The sequence below is a fragment of the Miscanthus floridulus genome, chromosome 6 (genome assembly GCF_019320115.1).
Source record: "Miscanthus floridulus cultivar M001 chromosome 6, ASM1932011v1, whole genome shotgun sequence".
Lineage (NCBI taxonomy): Eukaryota > Viridiplantae > Streptophyta > Magnoliopsida > Poales > Poaceae > Miscanthus > Miscanthus floridulus.
The window spans coordinates 67,638,918-67,657,995 of NC_089585.1; positions in this window are offsets into that span (position 1 = coordinate 67,638,918).

Here is a 19,078-nt window from a genome sequence, read left to right on the forward strand (position 1 = left end):
CTGCCTATCGGGTCACCTGCTCGCATAGCCGGGCATTCGCCTCCTCTATCCCCATCACCATGTCCTAAAGCACGAGCACTTCCTGGTCGGCCTCCGATTGGGCCTTCCACTCCAACACCAGGGTGCTCCTCTTTGTCTCCAAGGTCTCTAGGGTACCTCAAAGCACCGTCTTAGTGTTCGCCAGGGACTTCCGCAGCGTCGCCTCGGTCTTTGCCTAGCAGGCCTTCGCTGCCTCAAGCCCCTGCTCGGTGGCGGTCGCCTGCTCCGCCGTGAGCTGCTCCACTGCCTGTGCCTCGGTCACCTCCACCGCCTAGTCCTAGGACTCGCGGTGAGCAGACTCTAGCTGGCACTCAAACTTGGCCATCTAGGCGAGCTCCATCTGGAGGAAACGGGACTTGCAGCACGACATCCCCTGTAGACCCTACAAAAATGAGAAGCATGCATGCTGAGGCAACCAACGAGAGACCAAGGGGTCAAGGCCAAGCATGGGAAACTCACCTCCATGGTGTGGCGTAGGTCAACCTTGACCAACCACTGGACGGACTTAACCCACTCCTAGGCATCCTCAAGCTTCACTGATAGCTTGGTAAGATTGGACTCCATGGTGAGTCCTCTCCCCCAAGGATGCCCTAGAGCTGACACTCCTGTATAATCCCGAAGGATGAACCAAACCTTGGTTAGGTCCTTGGGGCAGGGCCACACTAGGTCGGTCTCCTCTAGCCCACAGGAGGGCCCAGCCTCCGATCGGACCACTGCCAGCACCCGCGACAGCACCGGTGGCTCCACCTCATCATCTTCTTCATCATCAGAGGTGATCTCCACCACCTCGGTTTCATGGGCCACCAACAGACGTTTTGGCTCCATCTTGGCCGCATCTCCCCTCGGCACCTCCAGTGCTAACTAGGAAGGTGAGCCATGTAGCCCTCCGCCTAGCGAGCTAGGGAGCCCGGTCTCCCTCTCCTCTTCCAGCGCAGCCGGTGGAGGAGGGGCCATAAGGGACACGTCCGACATGACCTCCACCATCACCATCGGGATCGCTGCCGCTACCGCCATACTAGCGACCGACCCGGGGGGCGCTGCCCCCGAAAGGGAAGGATCCACCACCACCACCCTACTCTCCCCGCTGCTCACCACAGCGTGTTGTAAGGTGAGCCTCCAAACCTCCTACATAGGAGCTAGAGCAATGCTCAGCCCTATCAGCATTCGACCGTTGTCAAAAAAGTATAGGTCAGTCACACTCCAAATAACTAACAACAAGATTAAAAAGAAACAAAAAGGGGCATGCCGGGATGAAAGTGGTACGACTCTGAAACCCTAACTTGACGATGATGGGCCCATAGGGCAAGGACCGCGCCCCTCGCTTCAATCGGGGGAGTCAACTTAACCACCAGTAGCTCGGCCTATGAATCACCACGACCATCGGCTCAAGCCACGCCAACTAGAGCAGCTGGTGGGGCATCCTCCCACTATGAGTCACACACAGGTGCCGGCCCCAACGACGCATGGGTGCAAGCCCGCTCCTCTGACCACCTGGCTTGCTCCGCCACGCCCGTGGCTGGCGGGGATGAGATCGGCGATGCCACCGAAGGGCGCGGTGACCGCGTTCGCTTCACCTCCCGTTCGTCAATGGCATCCGCACTCATGGCATGGTTCCTCAGCATGGGAACATAACCACGCCTCTCTGCCTCCTCCTTGCCACTAGCAGACATAGCCATAGGATCGTGGCACTCCACCGAGGTCACAACAACCTCTCGGCTCTCCTCCTCCTCGGAGAAGATCATGTCATCCCCCACCTCTATGGGGTTCTCCGACTCAAGCTCTAACTCGACATCGCTCCTATTTTCCCTAGCCCGCACGCGTTAGGTGATCTCCTTCTTCTCATGCTTCCACCGAGCCTCCTTGGCTTTCTTCTTCTTCCTGGCATCCGCCACCTCCTTCTAGATGGCCTACCGAGCCGCGCCCTCTGACCCCTTCAAAAGGTGCGGCCAGGACTTGTAAACTCCAAGTCCCTACGAAATAGGTGACTTAATCAAAAACAGGAGAACAAAGGGGGAAAAGAACATGGAGTAAAGAAAGGGGAGCATACTAGTTTTGACACCACCGAGGAATTGAGAGGTTCGGGCTTTCCATCAATGTTCGCCTTGGGCTTCAGCTGTAGCACCCGGTGAAGGTGACTCCAGACCTCGTTGCTCGGTAGCTCCTCCGGCAATGTGCTGTCGGGGTCCATCAGGCCGCTATACTTCCACAGCGGCCATGTCCTCTCTACCAATGGAGCAACCCAATGGTGGAAGAGGGTGTGGAACACCCATACCCCATCAAGCCGCGCCGCATGAGCTTCTTAAGCTCCGCCTCGATAATCTCCACCTTATGCTTCTGTCGGCTGACGGGGCCCCACGACCTGTTGTCCAGCCTCTCCAGCCTCCTGCCGGTGAAAGGAGGGAACGATGCCTCTGCTAGGTTCCTAATGTAGAACCATTCCCTGTGTCACCCCCGATTGGAATTGCAGGGGATATACACGTGGTACGAGCCCCCCGCGCTCAGTTTCTTTTTTAGGGTGAAGCCCCCCCCCCACCGGCATGGCCTTGGGTAGATTCCCCACCGACAAAGTTCGCCTAGAGAACATCCGTCGAAAGAAATTCACGTGCGGCTCCACCCCAAGGAAGGCCTCGACCCGGTGATGAAGCCCGTGATATGCAGCACCCCACTCGAATTGAGGTGCTACAGCTCCAAACCCTACTCGTTGAGGAACCCGCACAGGAACTAGTGCGCAGGGTATCCTAGCCCGTGCTCGTGGAAGGCAAGGAAGGAAACCACCTCACCGGGCCGAGGTTGCGGGAAATCTTCCATCCCGAGAGCCCTCCAGTGCACCACCTCCTTCGGCGGCAGAAACCCCTTCTCGACGAAGGCCTCCAACACCGGCTCCCTCACAACGAATGACCTCCAGCCCAACATTTCACTCTAGGTTCACGAATGGACTTGTGAGTTTTCTCCTCTCCCTCGTTCTCTCCCTTTTTCTCTCCTAGAAACCATCGTGACACTCAGACGCTCTTGGCAAGAAGGAAGAAAGAGAAGAAACGACAGATGAGGAATAGGTGAAGCAACAGGGTGAAAGCCCTCTCCCTTCTCCTACTTAAAGAAAAGGGTGCTGCGGCTGGGGAAGGCACGGTGATCGGGGAAATGCGAAACGACGGGGGTAAAAAACCCTCTTCCTTCCCTATTTAATGCGGATGGGATATGATGGGACGTGCCTTGATCGATGAGACGTACCCTGCCCGATGGAATGGCGTCTGATCAGACAAGACATGGCTTGGGTATGGCCCACCACTACCACACGATTAGGCATGAAAAACAAAGCGCCACCACGCTCAGGCGGCTCTCCGCCTCCCCAAGCGGGACTTTGAAAAACCCAAAACAACAACATCTCCGCCGGGAGAGACCATCGGGCTTCTTAAGTCAATTGAACAGCTCAGGAAAACACCGAGAGATAGGTAAGGAGCAAAGGGATGCCCCATATAGGCCATGCCAAGTCTGTCACGAACGACGAGCATGGGTCCCGGTTGGGCATTTCCGATTGGAGCTCTTCGAACCCCGTCACTCGAGTCATTAAGGTAACATTATCGACCCCAGCTCTTTTTTTATATAATCATTCATACATCCATACACGCATTCATTCCATATGCCCACACCCCCAGACGATTCAGGATCGAATCGCCCAAGGGCTCAGGAACTAAGGCATCGCACATGCGGCTAAATGCATCATGAAGCGGTAGTTGCCTCATTCAACATCAGTAATGACTGACCGTGGTTCAAAGGTCGGCCCACGAAGGGCTCGAGGCCGCCTCACGTCAAACAGAGCCAAGGGAGAAAATGCAGATGAGCCCCTTGCGGCTCTTGCCTAGTCTAAACCTCTGCCAAACCCACAGAATCTACATCGAGGGGAGGCCAGCGGGCCACCTGGGTTGGTCTCTGGAACGACCTAGGCATCTGCTGGGTTGCAGGTAAAGGAGCAGTGGAATGTCACAAGAGGGCTATGCCGACCCGTCATGAATGACGGACCTAGATTCCACTCGATCATACCCGTTAGCGAGCTGACTGAGCGCGTCACTCGAGCCCAAGCGATCTAGGCAAGCGACAAAGCTCAGCCCCTCCGGTTATGAGAAATAGAGGACGGGGTAACGCACAAAACTCAAACCAATCCCTACCAGGCCCAACGGGGCTCAAGACACCTAAAACTAACTGCCTCGGCTACGCGGGCTACACTGACGCTAGGATCCATGAGCACCGCCTTGCTCGATCCAAAAACTAACTGCCTCGGCTGCACGGGCTGCACCGACTCTAGGATTCGTGAGCTCCGCCTCGCCCGATCCCAAAACTAACTGCCTCGGCTACGCAGGTTGCACCGATGTCAGGATCCATGAGCTCAGCTTCGCTCGATCTCAAAACTAACAGCCTCGGCTATGCGGGCTACATCGACGCTAGGATCCACGAGTTCCGCCTCGCCCGATCCCAAAACTAACTGCCTCGGCTGCGCGGGCTGCACCGATGCCAGGATCCGCGAGCTCTGCCTCGCTCGATCCCAAAACTAACCATCGACTCTGTCTCGACTTAAATGCACGAACACACGCCCGCTGACAAAACCCCCTAGATGATTATGCCTGAATCGCCTGAGGGCTCGGGGGCTACACCCACTGACAAAATGAAAACTTCCCCCGCTGGCAACACGAAAAACCCCACAGACGATTCTACCCGAATCGCCCAGGAGCTCAGGGGCTACACACGTGGGTGCGCTCGCGCGCACTCACCGATGAGATAAAAATGCCCCAAATGATTCTACCCGAATCGCCCGGGGGCTCAAGGGCTCCTGTCGGGTTCATAAACCCAGGATCCCTCATGTACCAGCTTGCCAACAAAGGCTCAGCCCAACATACAAGGTTGCGAGCAACGCGCAACTCATGGGCTGGCCCAAATACCTAGACAACAGGCTAGAAGGATGATCCAATCTCCGACCAGAAGGCCTGGCCGAGGAGGAACGGCGCCCACTTCTGACTCTGGCCCACCTCTCCGATCGGAGCGCTCGCTTCAGTCTTCAGCCCACCTTCGGATGGCCTCTCCGACCGGAAGGCCTGGCGAAACACCGCTTCCGACTCAGACCCACATTTCCGACTGAGAATGCACCGAACCCCTGCTTACAACTCTTCTTTGACTGGCGCAATCAGAGCCAACTGGGACCAACCGACCGGGGACGTCCGCTCGGCAAGGACCAGGAAACAGACAGAGAAAGGAAGGCAGGGGACCCAAGTCAACCACAATGCTGAGGACCGTACCCTATACATAGCAGGATAGTACCCTACAACCTCCCTGGCATGACAGAGCTCAAACAGTGTTGTAGGCGCCGATATTTTCCCCTACAGTGTTGTGGGCGCCATCAACTCCCATACCAGACAAATACGGTAAGGCTTCCCCACGTGCCTCTGAGGCATCAATGGTGTTGTCGGCTTCGGTATTTACCGTACCAGGTGAACATGGTAAAACCCTCTAGGTAACAATAGTGTGGCAAGCACCGACGTTTGCCATACCTAAAGAAGACGACGCAACCTCCCACGTGCATCTAACACTAAAACAATATTGTGGGCGCCTACCATCATCTTATACCCACCGGCCCGGGCAACAAAACTTAGTAAGCATACGCACTCTCTCCCTCTTACTTGTAAAGCTATCCCCTTCATCTATAAAAGGGGATACGCTCTCTCTAACACAACTAAGTTGATTCAGGTCGATCAAGTTCACTAGTACACAATAACAGAACCACCAGGTTCAAACCTCGAACACACGCTCGAACACACAGCTCATAGCGGGGCTTCCATCACTCTCGGCCCTTCAGACCAGAGTCCGACTGGACCTTTTGTACCCCCCATCTTTCTCCTTCTCGTTTGTAACCCCACTGCAAACTTCGAGCACCTGGGCTCAGGAATAAATTCACCGACCGACTCAAACTGGACGTAGGGCACGTTGCCTGAACCAGTATAAACCCTGTGTCATTGAGTGCTAGGCCACCTCCGATCACAACGTACGGCAAAACTACAAATATTTACGTGTTGGTCACTTTCTGCACCGATAGTTTTTTTTATTCGACAAATCTTGTATTTGTGGAGTAATAAATCATAGGACAGAGTTATTATGTAAAGTGGTAATGACCCGGGTCATTACAGCTAGTTACCTATGCCTAGATGGAAAACGTAAAATCAACCACACAGTTAGGTGCTGTAGTAAATTCAGATATTTAGTTGAAATGAACTTTGCATCTATACCATTTGTACAGTGCTGATTTTTAGGTTCACACCAAGCCTTAAATATTTTCCACTACAAAATTTTGTAATGTGTGGAGTGCCGAATTCATAATGTACGTAGACAATATATAATAGATGACACAATTTCGTAAACTTTAGAGCCATGAGGCAACTGAATATGGAACCGAAGAGTAACCTGATGACGTTGAATGAACAAGGTCTATAGGAATAGGAGAAACATCATAAAAATCGCTAGCTGCTGCATGACTCCTAACAGATGACATTGTCTTGAAGAGAAGTACATACAAGGAAGGAGCAAATGATTTGAATATATATGCATTAGCTCATAGTAGAAAGGAGATTTGTAAAGAGATTGCTATCTGTCGTTTTAGATTCTCCAAACACTAAGCATACAAGTTACATTCCCATTTTTGTCAGTTTATGGGCAACATTTTCAGAATTGGACATATCCCTGCTTCCAGAAATGTGCGGTTGAATTCGGTGATGGGGTACCATTGGATCGATAGAATCTATTTACCGAAATATTAAGGACATCCACTGGAGCAAGTACAAATGGCTGTTTAGCACAACTTTATTGTAACAATGAAAGCTACAGGCAGGGATGAACAATGTTTGCTTAAGATTGGAGATAGACAACTCTGTTAATGGCAGTATAAACAATTTAAACAGAGTATGCTTTATTTACACTACAATGCAAGTGTTGCCTATATGAAAACTAAGTATCCTGCTTCCCTGCACCATTACAATCGCTAGAAGGTACCTTTCCATTGAGAAGGAACAAATTTGCAATTATACATGAGCACCACCTCTGGATTCCTGAATTGTCGTGCAGCAGAGTGAGTGCCAGAGGTGGACCAGACAGCCGCATGGATTTGGTTGTCGGATTTTGGCCTCGTTCGCTTCGCTGAAAAAACAAGCAAAAATACTATTCCGGTTGATTTATTATAAGAGGAAAACACTATTCTGGTTAAAAAAACAAGCTGAAAAGTACGGATTATAAGACAAGCGAACAGGACCAATTTATCACGCCGTCTAGGTCAAGCTCAATAGTGGCAATCAAGTGCCATGTCAGCAATGGTTCGGCAACGAGCAGGTTCGCGACGATTCATGTGAGACTGTGCTACATGCAGAGAAAGGCGCCAACGGCGGGCCGGGCAATTTCCGGAGGCCGGCTGGAGTAGGTGACGGAGGGAGGTGCGAGTGCGGGGGGGGGGGGGGGGGGGGGGGGGGGGCAGAGGTGGCTGAGCCCCGGCATGAAACGGACGGCTTGATCAGGCGCTATAGATGGATCCAACAACAGAGAAAAACGAGGTGACGTGGCCCAATGAGAAGCCAGCATTTTCCCTGCAGATTCGTGTTAAAGAGATTGACCTATGAATGACTGGCCAGCTTTATAAATTTATTGACTGAACGGTGGGGGGATCTATCTCATATTATATTAAAAAAAACATTACTACAGTGTATTAAAAGTAATGTCGCGTTACCAGCGAACAATGAAAAAAATCTACTTGGCTAGTAAACAATCTGATTTATGAAAAATATTAATAAAAATACCGTGCCTATTAAAATATTTATTTTTGACTTAAAAGAAAAAAAACTATGTTGAGATATCATTTTTACCTCTAACCCTTTCTTCTTCCTCACTCCCTCACTTTCATTCTTTCTCTTTCCTTTCCTTCTGCTCTCCTCACCACCCGTGTCGCCACATCTAACAGTAGCATTGTCCTTGCCTCCCACGGCTCCCTCAGCCCAGCAGCGCCCTAGCATCTCAACGACCTCTGCTATGCCCCACGCAACCGTCCTCTGGTCCTTAGCTTGTAGCATCAGTCGATCGTGAATGTCAACACAACCATGTCACCTCAACGAAGCCAGTGTTGCAACCCATTCCTAGGCTCGTTTAGTGTCACCGATTCAGCGGCGGCAGAATCCCTGTAGCAACACTGTAGCTACAGTGGAGTTTTGCTTTTGTTTGGTGATACTTATCCAATCATTGACTAATTAGGCTTAAACCGTTCGTCTCGCAAAGTACAACCAAACTGTGTAATTAGTTTTTTATTTTATCAACATTTAGTACTCCATGTACCGTAAGTTTGATGTGACAAAGAATCTTCTTTTTTATACTGCCAAAGTTTGGAATGAGGGAACTAAACATGGCCCTGTTATCTCGTCTACATCGGTCCCGCCCCATTTGCTGCGCATGAGAATGGAGCCCACCTGCTTTAGGCTGGGGATAATTGTTATCTTCAAATAAAGTAGATATCTGAATGCAAATCCAAATTTGAACTATCCATCTTGTATTCAAATCTAATCTTTAACTTTCATAAAACATCTAATCTTTAACGACTGTGGGGTACGACCCAGATACTCACAGTAGACCACATGGGCTGCGCCCCCAGGGGCGGCCCAGCCCCACAAGATAAAGCCTTACGGGGCACGACGCTGCTCGGCATCTCCCGCAAGACACCGAGAATATATCCTGAAGATACTTCGAGATCTGTTAGATTACGTATGATCCCATGATTTCTGTAATCTGTTATTACTTTCCGGTTATCTCTTAGATCTAACCGACTTGTAACCCTGCCCCCGGACTATATAAGGCGGGCAGGGACCCCTCCAAACTCGCGTAATATCATACAATAGTCAATATAAACCAACAGACCACAAGAGTAGGGTATTACGTCATACTGATGGCCTGACCCTGTCTAACTCGTGTGTCTCTGTTGCCTTCTTGTTCTTGATTGCACGCATATCTGCCGATCAATCTACCTTCGTGGGATACTCCTCGAAGGACTACCGTCGATATTCTGTTGATAGTTGGCGCGCCAGGTAGGGGTGTGCGTGGTATTTCTATATCGAACAAGATGGTACGTTCCGTAGACTCTTCATCCCTCTCGTAGCCTGGCCAGATCTTCACGGTCGGATCGATCTCGTGGATCATCAACGCTGACGGAGTCGGAGAGCTCATCGAGCCGGTGCAGATCAATTCTGCGCCGATCACCCCAACACCTGTGATTGTAGATCTGATCTCAGAACCGCCTTCGAGGTCGCCTTCATCGACAACTCGCCGCCCGCTTCCTCGCTACCAGAGGAGGCAGATCAACAACGACGATCTAATCGCATCCATCGATCAGGTTGGTCAGAAGCTCACCGATTGTCTCTCCATCGCCGAATCGGCTCTGGACACCCTCATTCAGCGCCGACCACCCTCTGATCCAGATCTATCGGAGTCTGCTCAGAAAACTCTAGGGGTTGCGGCTCTGCCCTTCGGGTTCACCAACGTTGCCGCCACCTTCCAAGATGCCCTAAGGAGCAAATTCGTAGACCAGGTTCGAGATGTCCATCCTCTCGCTGACCAGATCGCCGACCAGCCTCCACCGGCTGTTAACATGCTGCACGTCGGCTGACGCCCCGGAGCATCCCTCCAAACCATCCTAGAGGAGAATTCGGACTCTGAGTCCTAGGGCTCTACGGAGACCATCGCCGAAACCACCACCGAACTACTTCCTCTCCCTCCTTTCCGTGGTGGCGTAATATTCAACGTCAGTGTCGACAGCCCCCCCTCAGAATAGCGAAACTGAGGAGGAACACGCCGCTCGCGAGAACCGGAACGTCAACCGTGCGCAGCGCCGAGCAAATGAGGCTGCCCTACGTTGGCCGAGCAGCAGCTTGACTCGTAAGGAAGGCCACACCAACTCCAACATAACCTTGACAACGAGTTTGTTCATGTTGATGGCCAAGACATCTACAAGACCCCAAGAGCTAACCTGACCGTGGCCGCCAACGAGCTCGTCCAGCTCCCATAGACACCAAAGGTCGCCAAGGTCACTGCCATGCTTAAAGCGGTGCACTGCTAGGTCAATGAGATCTGTCAGGATCAGAGATCTTCATACTCCACAAGCTCAATTCGCTGATCAGCCGTGCCAAGATACGATTGTCGCCCAAGTCTCTTCACCGACCAGCACCGCGACGATAGGCAACCCCTCCACGGCGGACTTAGGGGCAACCGCATTGAATATCACCGCCAACACAACCAGGAGGTCGACCAGGACGTCCAAGTGCACCTCAACAATCTCTAAGATGCGCGACGACGTATCAACGAACACTACTTCGATCGCCATAAAGAAGAAGTACGTCGCCGCTAGGAGTACAAACAAGAGTACGGTAACCCGGACTCAACTCTCGAGCCGCTCAACGCCGGCAACACTGCAGACAACGGCACCGACAACCCCAAAGGGCCCCCAGCATTCATGAGGGTGCTCTGAACACTTTAGTGGCCCCATGGGTTTAAAATCACTGGGGTCAAGCCCTATGAGAGAAGGATGAACCCAACACAGTGGCTATAGGCTTACGCCACTACTGTCCGCGCTGCTAGAGGAGACATCAGTGTCATGGCGAACTATCTTCCCATCATGCTCATGCCAACCGCCATGAACTGGTTCACAAGCCTTGTCCCAAACTCCATCGAATCCTAGGAAGAGCTAAAAAAAGTCTTCACCGACATTCATAAAAGAAATGTATAACCCTGAGTGGTTAGCAAACCATGTTCTTGTTCAAAAAAAGAATAAAGAATGGAGAATGTGTGTTGATTACACTGATCTTAACAAACACTACCCTAAAGACCCCTTTGGTCTGCCTTGGATAGATGAGGTTGTAGACTCCACCGCCGGCTGTGAACTGCTCTCCTTCCTCGACTATTACTCCAGCTATCACTAGATCTCCCTCAAGGAAGAAGACCAGATTAAGACATCGTTCATCACGCCCTTCGGTGTGTACTGCTACACCACCATGTCCTTCGGACTCAAGAACGCTGGGGCGACCTATCAAAGGGCCATCTAGATATGCCTTGATCAACAGATCGGCCGCAACATCGAAGCTTACATTGATGATGTGGTCGTCAAGTCTAAGACCACCGACATTCTTATCGCCGACCTCGAGGAAACGTTCGCTAACCTGAAAAGGTACCGATGGAAGCAGAACCCTTCAAAGTGCATCTTTGGAGTTCCATTCGGTATACTCCTGGGCTACATCGTCAACACACGTGGCATTGAACCCAACCCCGACAAGGTCTTCGCCATTACCAACATGAAATGGCCAACATGCGTCAAGGATATACGGAAGCTTATAGGCTGCATGGTTGCTTTAAGACGCTTCATATCATGCCTCGGTGAAAAGGGACTACCATTCTTCAAACTTCTCAAGGCCTCCGAGCGTTTTTCCTGATCGGAGGAGGCAGACACAGCTTTCGAGCAGCTCAAGTTGTTCCTAACAAAGCCTTCAATCATGATGGCGCCACGGCTAGACGAAACTCTCTTGATCTACATCGCCGCCACTTCTCGCGTCGTTAGCACAGCTATCGTCGTTGAACGCGAGGAGGCCGGGCACGCCTATAAGGTGCAACGTCTGGTCTACTTCATCAGCGAGGTCCGTAACGAGCCTAAACTCGTTATCCTCAGGTCCAAAACCTGCTATACACCATTCTGATCGTCGTGGTCACTGAGTTCCCTCTAGGGGATATTCTTTGCAACAAAGAGGCAAATAGACACATCATCAAGTGGGCTATCGAGCTCGGCACTTACTCCATCGAATTCAGAAGCAGACCTACCATCAAGTCTCAGGCACTCGCTGATTTCGTCGCTGAGTGGACCGAGATCCAAGAGCCCATCACCGCTACTTGCCCCGAGCACTGGGTGATGTACTTCGATAGCGCTCTCAACATCAACGGTGCTGGTGCGGGCATTTTGTTCATTACGTCGACCAAGGATAAGCTCCGATACGTTCTCTGTATACATTTTCCGGCCTCCAACAATGCTGCCGAATACGAAGCGTGTCTCCATGGACTCCGTATAGCCATTGAGCTCAGTGTCAAACACCTCATGGTATATGGGGACTCCATGCTGGTCATCAACCAGCTCAACAAAGACTGGTCATGCTCCAGTGATAAGATGGATGCATATTGCGCTGAAATCAGGAAACTTGAAGGGAAATTCTACGGTATCGAGTACCACCACGTGGTACGAGATCAAAATCAGGTCGCCGACCACCCATCCAAGTTAGGCTCCTCTCACGCCGTGATTCCGCCGAGGGTCTTCATTCAAGATCTTTTGGCGCCATCCATTAAGGAAGATAAGGGAGTTTAGGAAATTCCCCCCGCCGAGCAGTTCATCACTGGCCACTGATTGGAGGGAACAGTTCATCAAGTACCTCACCAGCGCTGAAGTACCCATCGACAAGACTGAAACCAAATGCCTAATCCATCAAAGCAAGCATTATGTGCTGGTGGCCGACAACTTGATGAGGAAAAGTGCCAAGGAAGGGATACTGTAGAAATGCATCACCCAAGAAGAGGGAGTTCAGCTACTTCTCAAAATTCACTCTGGTTCCTACGACAACCACATGGCCTCGAGAAACCTGGTCAGTAAAGCTTTTCGAGATGGTTTTTACTGGCCCATGGCCATCTCCGATGTAGAAGACCTCGTCTAACGTTGTGAAGGATGTCAATTTTTCGCCAAGCAAATACACATGCCGGCACAAGAACTGCAGACCATCCTAGCTTCCTGGCCCTTCGCATGCTGGGGACTGGACATGATTGGGCCTTTCAAGCCAGCGGTAGGTGGTTTCTGGTATGTTTACGTCGCCATCGATAGTGGATCAAATACAAATCACTTATTTCGACTACTACTATAAAGGCAGTCGAGCTCTTTGAAGACATCATCCACAGATTCAGTCTCTCAAACAACATTATCACCGACCTCGGAACCACATTCACTGGTCATCATTTTTGGGACTTCTACGAAGACCGGTGCATCTCCGTCAAATACATCTCTGTTGCCCATCCTAGAGCCAACGGCCAGGTCAAAAGGGCTAACAGCATGATCCTTGATGCCCTAAAAAAGAGGCTATATCAGAAAGAAGAAAAGCATCCGGGCAGATGGCTCAAAGAGTTACCAGCTGTCTGGGGACTACGCACTCAAGCTAGTCGCAACACCAGTGTGTCTCCATATTTCTTGGTCTATGGCTCAGAAGCCATACTAACAGCGGATAGGGTGGAAAATTATGATGAAGAGCAAGCCACAGCTATTTGGATAGAGGACATCGATAGGGCCGAGGAGGAATGCCTGATCACCTACATCCACACAGCCAAATAGCTAGAAGGCTTGCATAGATACTACAACCATAACATCAAAGGTCATTCATTTGCTATCGGTGACCTTGTTCTCCGCAAAAAACAAAAAATCGAAGGGATGCACAAGCTCTCCTCCCCCTGGGAAGGGCCTTACATTGTCAAAGAGGTTACTTGACCAGGGTCTTATCACCTACGTGACTTGGACAGAATCGATATCCCCAATTTATGGCACATTGAGTACCTTATACGTTTCTATCCTTGAAACACTCTAGATATGTATTCTCCACTGCATGATGAATAAAGTTTTGATTGCCATAATTTGTCTCCATTATTTCTCCATTATGATTTAATCTCCACTTACGGTCATTGAGCTCTAAGCTACTCCTTAACGAACTCCAACATGTGATCACCATAACTGCTCCACTACGTTTCTCCATATCTCCAACATGTGATCGCCATAACTGCTCTGCCATGTTTCTCCATATCTCCAACATGTGATCACCATAACTGCTCCACCATGTTTCTCCATATCTCCAACATGTGATCGCCATAAACACTTCGCTGCGTTTCTCCATATCTCTGAAATGTTTCGCCGACCACCGAGCAGCACACGTTCTGTTCTATGCTCTATAGAGAAGACCTAGTCTCCAATCTCTCCTGACATGTGCTATAGGCTTCGTGCTCTACGTTATAGGTGGTCGACTGTGGTTCCTTGATCACGCCTATTCCTCCTACATGTGCACGGACTCCGCGCTCAATGTTATGGACTATGGGCTGGCCAAGGCCGAGAGCTCAGTGAAGAACTAACTGCTTGGACACACTTATACTACATTTATTTCCAAGTTATTTTGCCAACCTCCGAGCAGCACACGTTCCGCTCTATTCTCTATGGAGAAGACCCAATCTTTGATCTCTCTCTACACGTGCTACGAGCTCCATGCTCTGCGTTATGGGTGGTCGGCTATGGTTCCTTGGTCACACCTGTTCCTCCTACACGTGCATGGGCTCTACGCTCGACATTATGGACTATGGGCTAGCTAAGGAAAAAGATTTCAGTAATGAACTAACTACTCGAACGCTACTTATACTGCGTATAATTGCGTTAGGGTTAATATAACAATGATTTCTTCACCGCAACACTACAAACTGCATAAACATGCACATGCCAACATTTATACATACACATAAATGTTTGTATGCACCCTTGCATGTTTTTAACTACTCTATTCACTTATTACAGCATACTCTTCGAGTAGATCACTGAGATTCGCCATCGTCGTCCATCTCGCTGAATAGGTTGATGTCGCTAGCCAGCTTCTTTGCCACGTCCTCCACCTCATCCTCTAGCTGCTGGTGCTCTACCTTGCCCACCCCTCCGCTGAATCTGGCCCCTACCACCTAAAGGTCAATGGTTTGGTAGTGGGATCGGACGACCGCAAGGGCATGAGTAACGGTGGTAACAATGGCATCGCGGTTGAAGCTCTCCCACGCCGCCTTGCACCTCTCGATGACAGTGTCTGAATGCGGTGGCCTACCGTCGGGCTGAGGAGCCACCTCTAGGATGACGTAGTAGAGCACCAGTTTGACTCCAGCGACTACAGCATCAAACTTGTCCCTTTGGGTCCTAGCCTCCTACACCAGCACATCAAACTATGCCTTGACCCTCTAATGGTAGTTTGCAAGCATTACAAGGTTCCATCAAGCAAGGAAACTACTTCAATAGTAACTCCGACTAGGAAGTACTCACCTTTCAGCTCCTCGGCTAGTTTGTCTGCTCGCCCTGATTCCTTCACCTTCTCCTCTCGGAGTTGCTCGATGGCTTGGCATAGCTGTCCGAGCTCCGCATCTTGATCTACAAGCACAACAATCATCACAAAAAATATGGCTGTTCAACAATACAAAGCACATTCGTTGATACGTCGTACCTGCTTTCTGCTCGGATATGTTCCTAAGTTGCTCAGACTTCCGCTCTAACTGTTCGGAAGCACTCGATAGCTGCTTAGAGACAGTGGCCAGCTGCTCAGACTTACCACATAGCTACTTGGACATAGTCGCCAGCTGCTCGGATAGGACACCCTTCTAGTCCTCTAGGTCCCACACGTTGGACTCAGCAAGGTCTCGCTCACGCTGGGCCCTCTAGATGTTCTTCTCCATAAGTTTCATCGCCTCTTTGAGTTTTTCAATCTACTCGATGAGGGGCTCCATCCTCTTTATCAGCTGACGCTGCTGCTCGATAGTCCGAGTTATCCCCTGCAAAAACGCCAAGATTATGAAGAACAATCTCCAATGTTAAAGATGAACATTACAGATGCAGTACTAACCTTGATCTGCTTCATCACTCCAGTTAGGGTAGACTCTAGCCTCCTGAGCTCCCTAGTGGTGTCGTCCTCCTCAACAACCACCACCTTATCGCTACGTTTATGGAGGATTCAGACAGCTTGGGGTCAAGATTCCTCATGTTCGATCTCTTCCACCTTGTCCTCCTCCTCCTCCGCAACTAGAGGCACCATGGGGGGCTCTGTGGCTGGACAGCGTGTCCGACCACACCCTTTGGCGCTTCAAGGAGCGCCATCTGCTCCTCTGGCACTGCAGGTTTTCCACCTTCGGCGCAGCATCGGTGACTCTAGCCTTCGCTCCTGAAGGCCTGGTAGCTTTCACCATTGCCCTGAGCACCATCGCCGACCCATTCATCGATGACACCAACCTCTCGCCACCACAAAGTTCATCAGCAGCGGCGACTGACTCCTCCACCGACTGCCGAGCACCTAGGGACTCCGGGATAGGAGCCACCGGCATTGCCTCCGCCTCAGGACCAGCCCTTGGCTGTTCGTCAGTCTAGACAAGCGGGGTCAGATCCTCTGCATGCCTCGCGCTGCATCAGATCAGCTTGTTAGTCGCCAAAAAGGATAAGGACATGACAACCAAATAACTCCAAGACAAGGGTACTTACGTAGCGGCTTTTCGGTAGATTTTTCTGAACCGATGCTGCCTACCCAAGCCTCCAACTACGGCCTTGGGGTCGATGCCTGCGTCTTGGGGTGGAGGTCTTGTGGTCTCCACCATTGGCCTCTCCTCCTCCTATCACTCTGGGACTCCCCTCGTCTAGTGCTCAGGGACTCCCTCCGCTCGCCGCTCTAGGACTCCCCTCACCTACTGCTCGGGGACTCCCTCTGCCACCACTTCAGAACTCCCCTTGCTTACTGCTTGGAGACTCCCATTGCTTGCTGCTCGAGGACTCTCATCGCCTGCTATTGGGGTACTCCCTCCTTTTCCTTCGATTGTTCCTCCATGCGCGTGCTGCGTGGAGGTGCCTTCGTGCTCGGTGGAGGAACCACCAAAACTTCGTCATTATCTGGCCACTTAGATATACTCCATGTCCGAGTGGTCTAGTCACTGCCAAGCGAGATGCCGCCTAGCTTGAGGGGAGCGGCACCCGCCATCTTTCTCTTCTTCCGGGCCGGCTCGTCTGCCGCTGCCCTCTTTCCCTGGACTTTCTCTAATACCAGGGATGGACTCTCTGACGAGATGCTGATGGCTCCCTCCTCAGGCTGTGCGGTGGCCAGGCATCTACTGCCTGTGGCCAATTGTCCCTCAACATGCCTGAGAAGTACATCGCTCTTTCCTGCGAATGGATATTCACATAAGTGAATCAGTCCACTACTCGACAACGACAAAAGATAAAAAGCATCAGGAACACACAATTGAGATATTTACCCGAGGAGGTAGATTCTGGTAGTGAAAGGGTCTTGACTACCCTAGCAAGTTGAACAAGGCAAGCAGAACGAATAGCTCTATGGCCTGCTCCTACACAACATCCCTCGATAGCATCTCCGTCCTCTCCTGGGTACCATCGGTCTCCCCTTTGAAATCAAAGGTTGCATGGGCCCTCTCCTTGTAGGGCTAGACGCGGTGCACTATGAAGCTCGCCGCCACTAGTCCACCATTAGTCTTCACACCCTTTATTAAGCCAAGGAGCTCCTTCACTTGCTCTATGTCAGCACTAATTGGTTTTTCCGACCAGCTCTTTTGGCTCTTCGGGATGTGGTCGACGTCGTAGAGAATTGCAATGTGGCTCTGCTTCATGTAGAACCACCTAGCATTCCACCCCTTCAGTGAAGTATTCAATGGTATAGTGATGTACTTGCTCGCCATCCCATCTCAAAGCTACAGATATACACCACCGATCACCTTGGAGCCACCGCCGCCTTTCTTCTTCAACTAGAATAGGTGTCTAAAGAGGTTGAAGTGCAGAAGAATCCCTAGATACACTTTGTAGAAGTGGATAAAGATCGAGATGTGCAAGATGGTGTTTGGGTGGAGATTGCACAGACTAAGTGCCTAGAACTCCAACAGATCCCTCAAAAAAAGATGAACAGGAAATCCCAAACCTCGCTAGAAATAATCCTCAAACACCACTACTTCATCAGTATGAGGCATTGGGATGGGCTCACCATTGGCTGGCCACCATCTGGCAGTGATGCAGTCAGGAAGAACGCTCGCCTCCACCAATCTGTTGAGCTCTGCCTCTCCCATGTGCGACGACACCCACTCTTCGTCATGGCTAGCTCTGATGCTCGCCTTCTTTGGGTTCACAGCTCCCCTCTTAGGCACCATCTCTCAGATCCGGATGGAGACTGGTGGCGGAAGCACATGTGGATGTGGATCTAGAAATGCGAGGGCTGAGGAGGAAGATGAAATGTCAAAGTGGCAAAGGTGGGAGCACGGGGTACAGCGGCGCAGTTATAAAGCACTCCCCCACCCTTTTGCATTCAAGGGTTTTTGGGAAACCACTCACACAATTTGCACCTCTCTAAATTCTCCGCAACAGTAAGGTGGGCTGTTACCTAGGCTTTCGCGCAACCGCGGCCCGTATCGCCGATTTATCTCCGCAATTTGTTCTGGCTCGCTGAATATTCGCTGATTTCTCCGCCAACCATTACGGCTCAAAAATTACTACTGTACAACAATTACTCTGGTATTTTCTCTGCAATTTGTTTTCTCCAAGATTTCCTCTTGTGGCTCAGGGACTGTGTCAGCATTACGTCTCAATTCCTCACCAGATTGGGGATTTTTCTTTAGTTGACTGCTGTTTCTAACCCTAGCACCACGTGACCACGTCACCTACTGTCAGGCTCAGTGACTAAGTGAGCATACTTCACCTTGTAGTGAATATGCTTTTTCTCACCTCAGGGCTACGCCCGGGGACTAGATGCCTACTCGGCTAGTCTTTTACTATTCTTCTACTTTGGACCCTAGCACCACATGACTACGTCGTCTATTGTTAGGCTTGGGGACTAAGTGGCACACTTCACCTTGCGGTGAGTGTGTTTGCTTTAATCTGGAAGACTTCGCACCTCTTGAAGCTAAAGAAGACTATCTCCCTTTCTCATGGTTGGACTCTAAGTGGGCACACTTGGTCCACCGCGAAGAAATTTTCAATTCTACACTTGAGCTCCTTACACCCTTATGGGCCGTACTTGGGTTACACTGCTCGACGATGGCTCACACTGCTCGACGATGGTCCACACTACTCGGCGACGGTTTATGTTGCTCGGCGATGGTTCGTGCTGCTCGGCGATGATTCACGCTGCTCGATAACTGCTCACAACTGCTTGGCAACTCATCACGGTGGTTGGACCATGAGTTT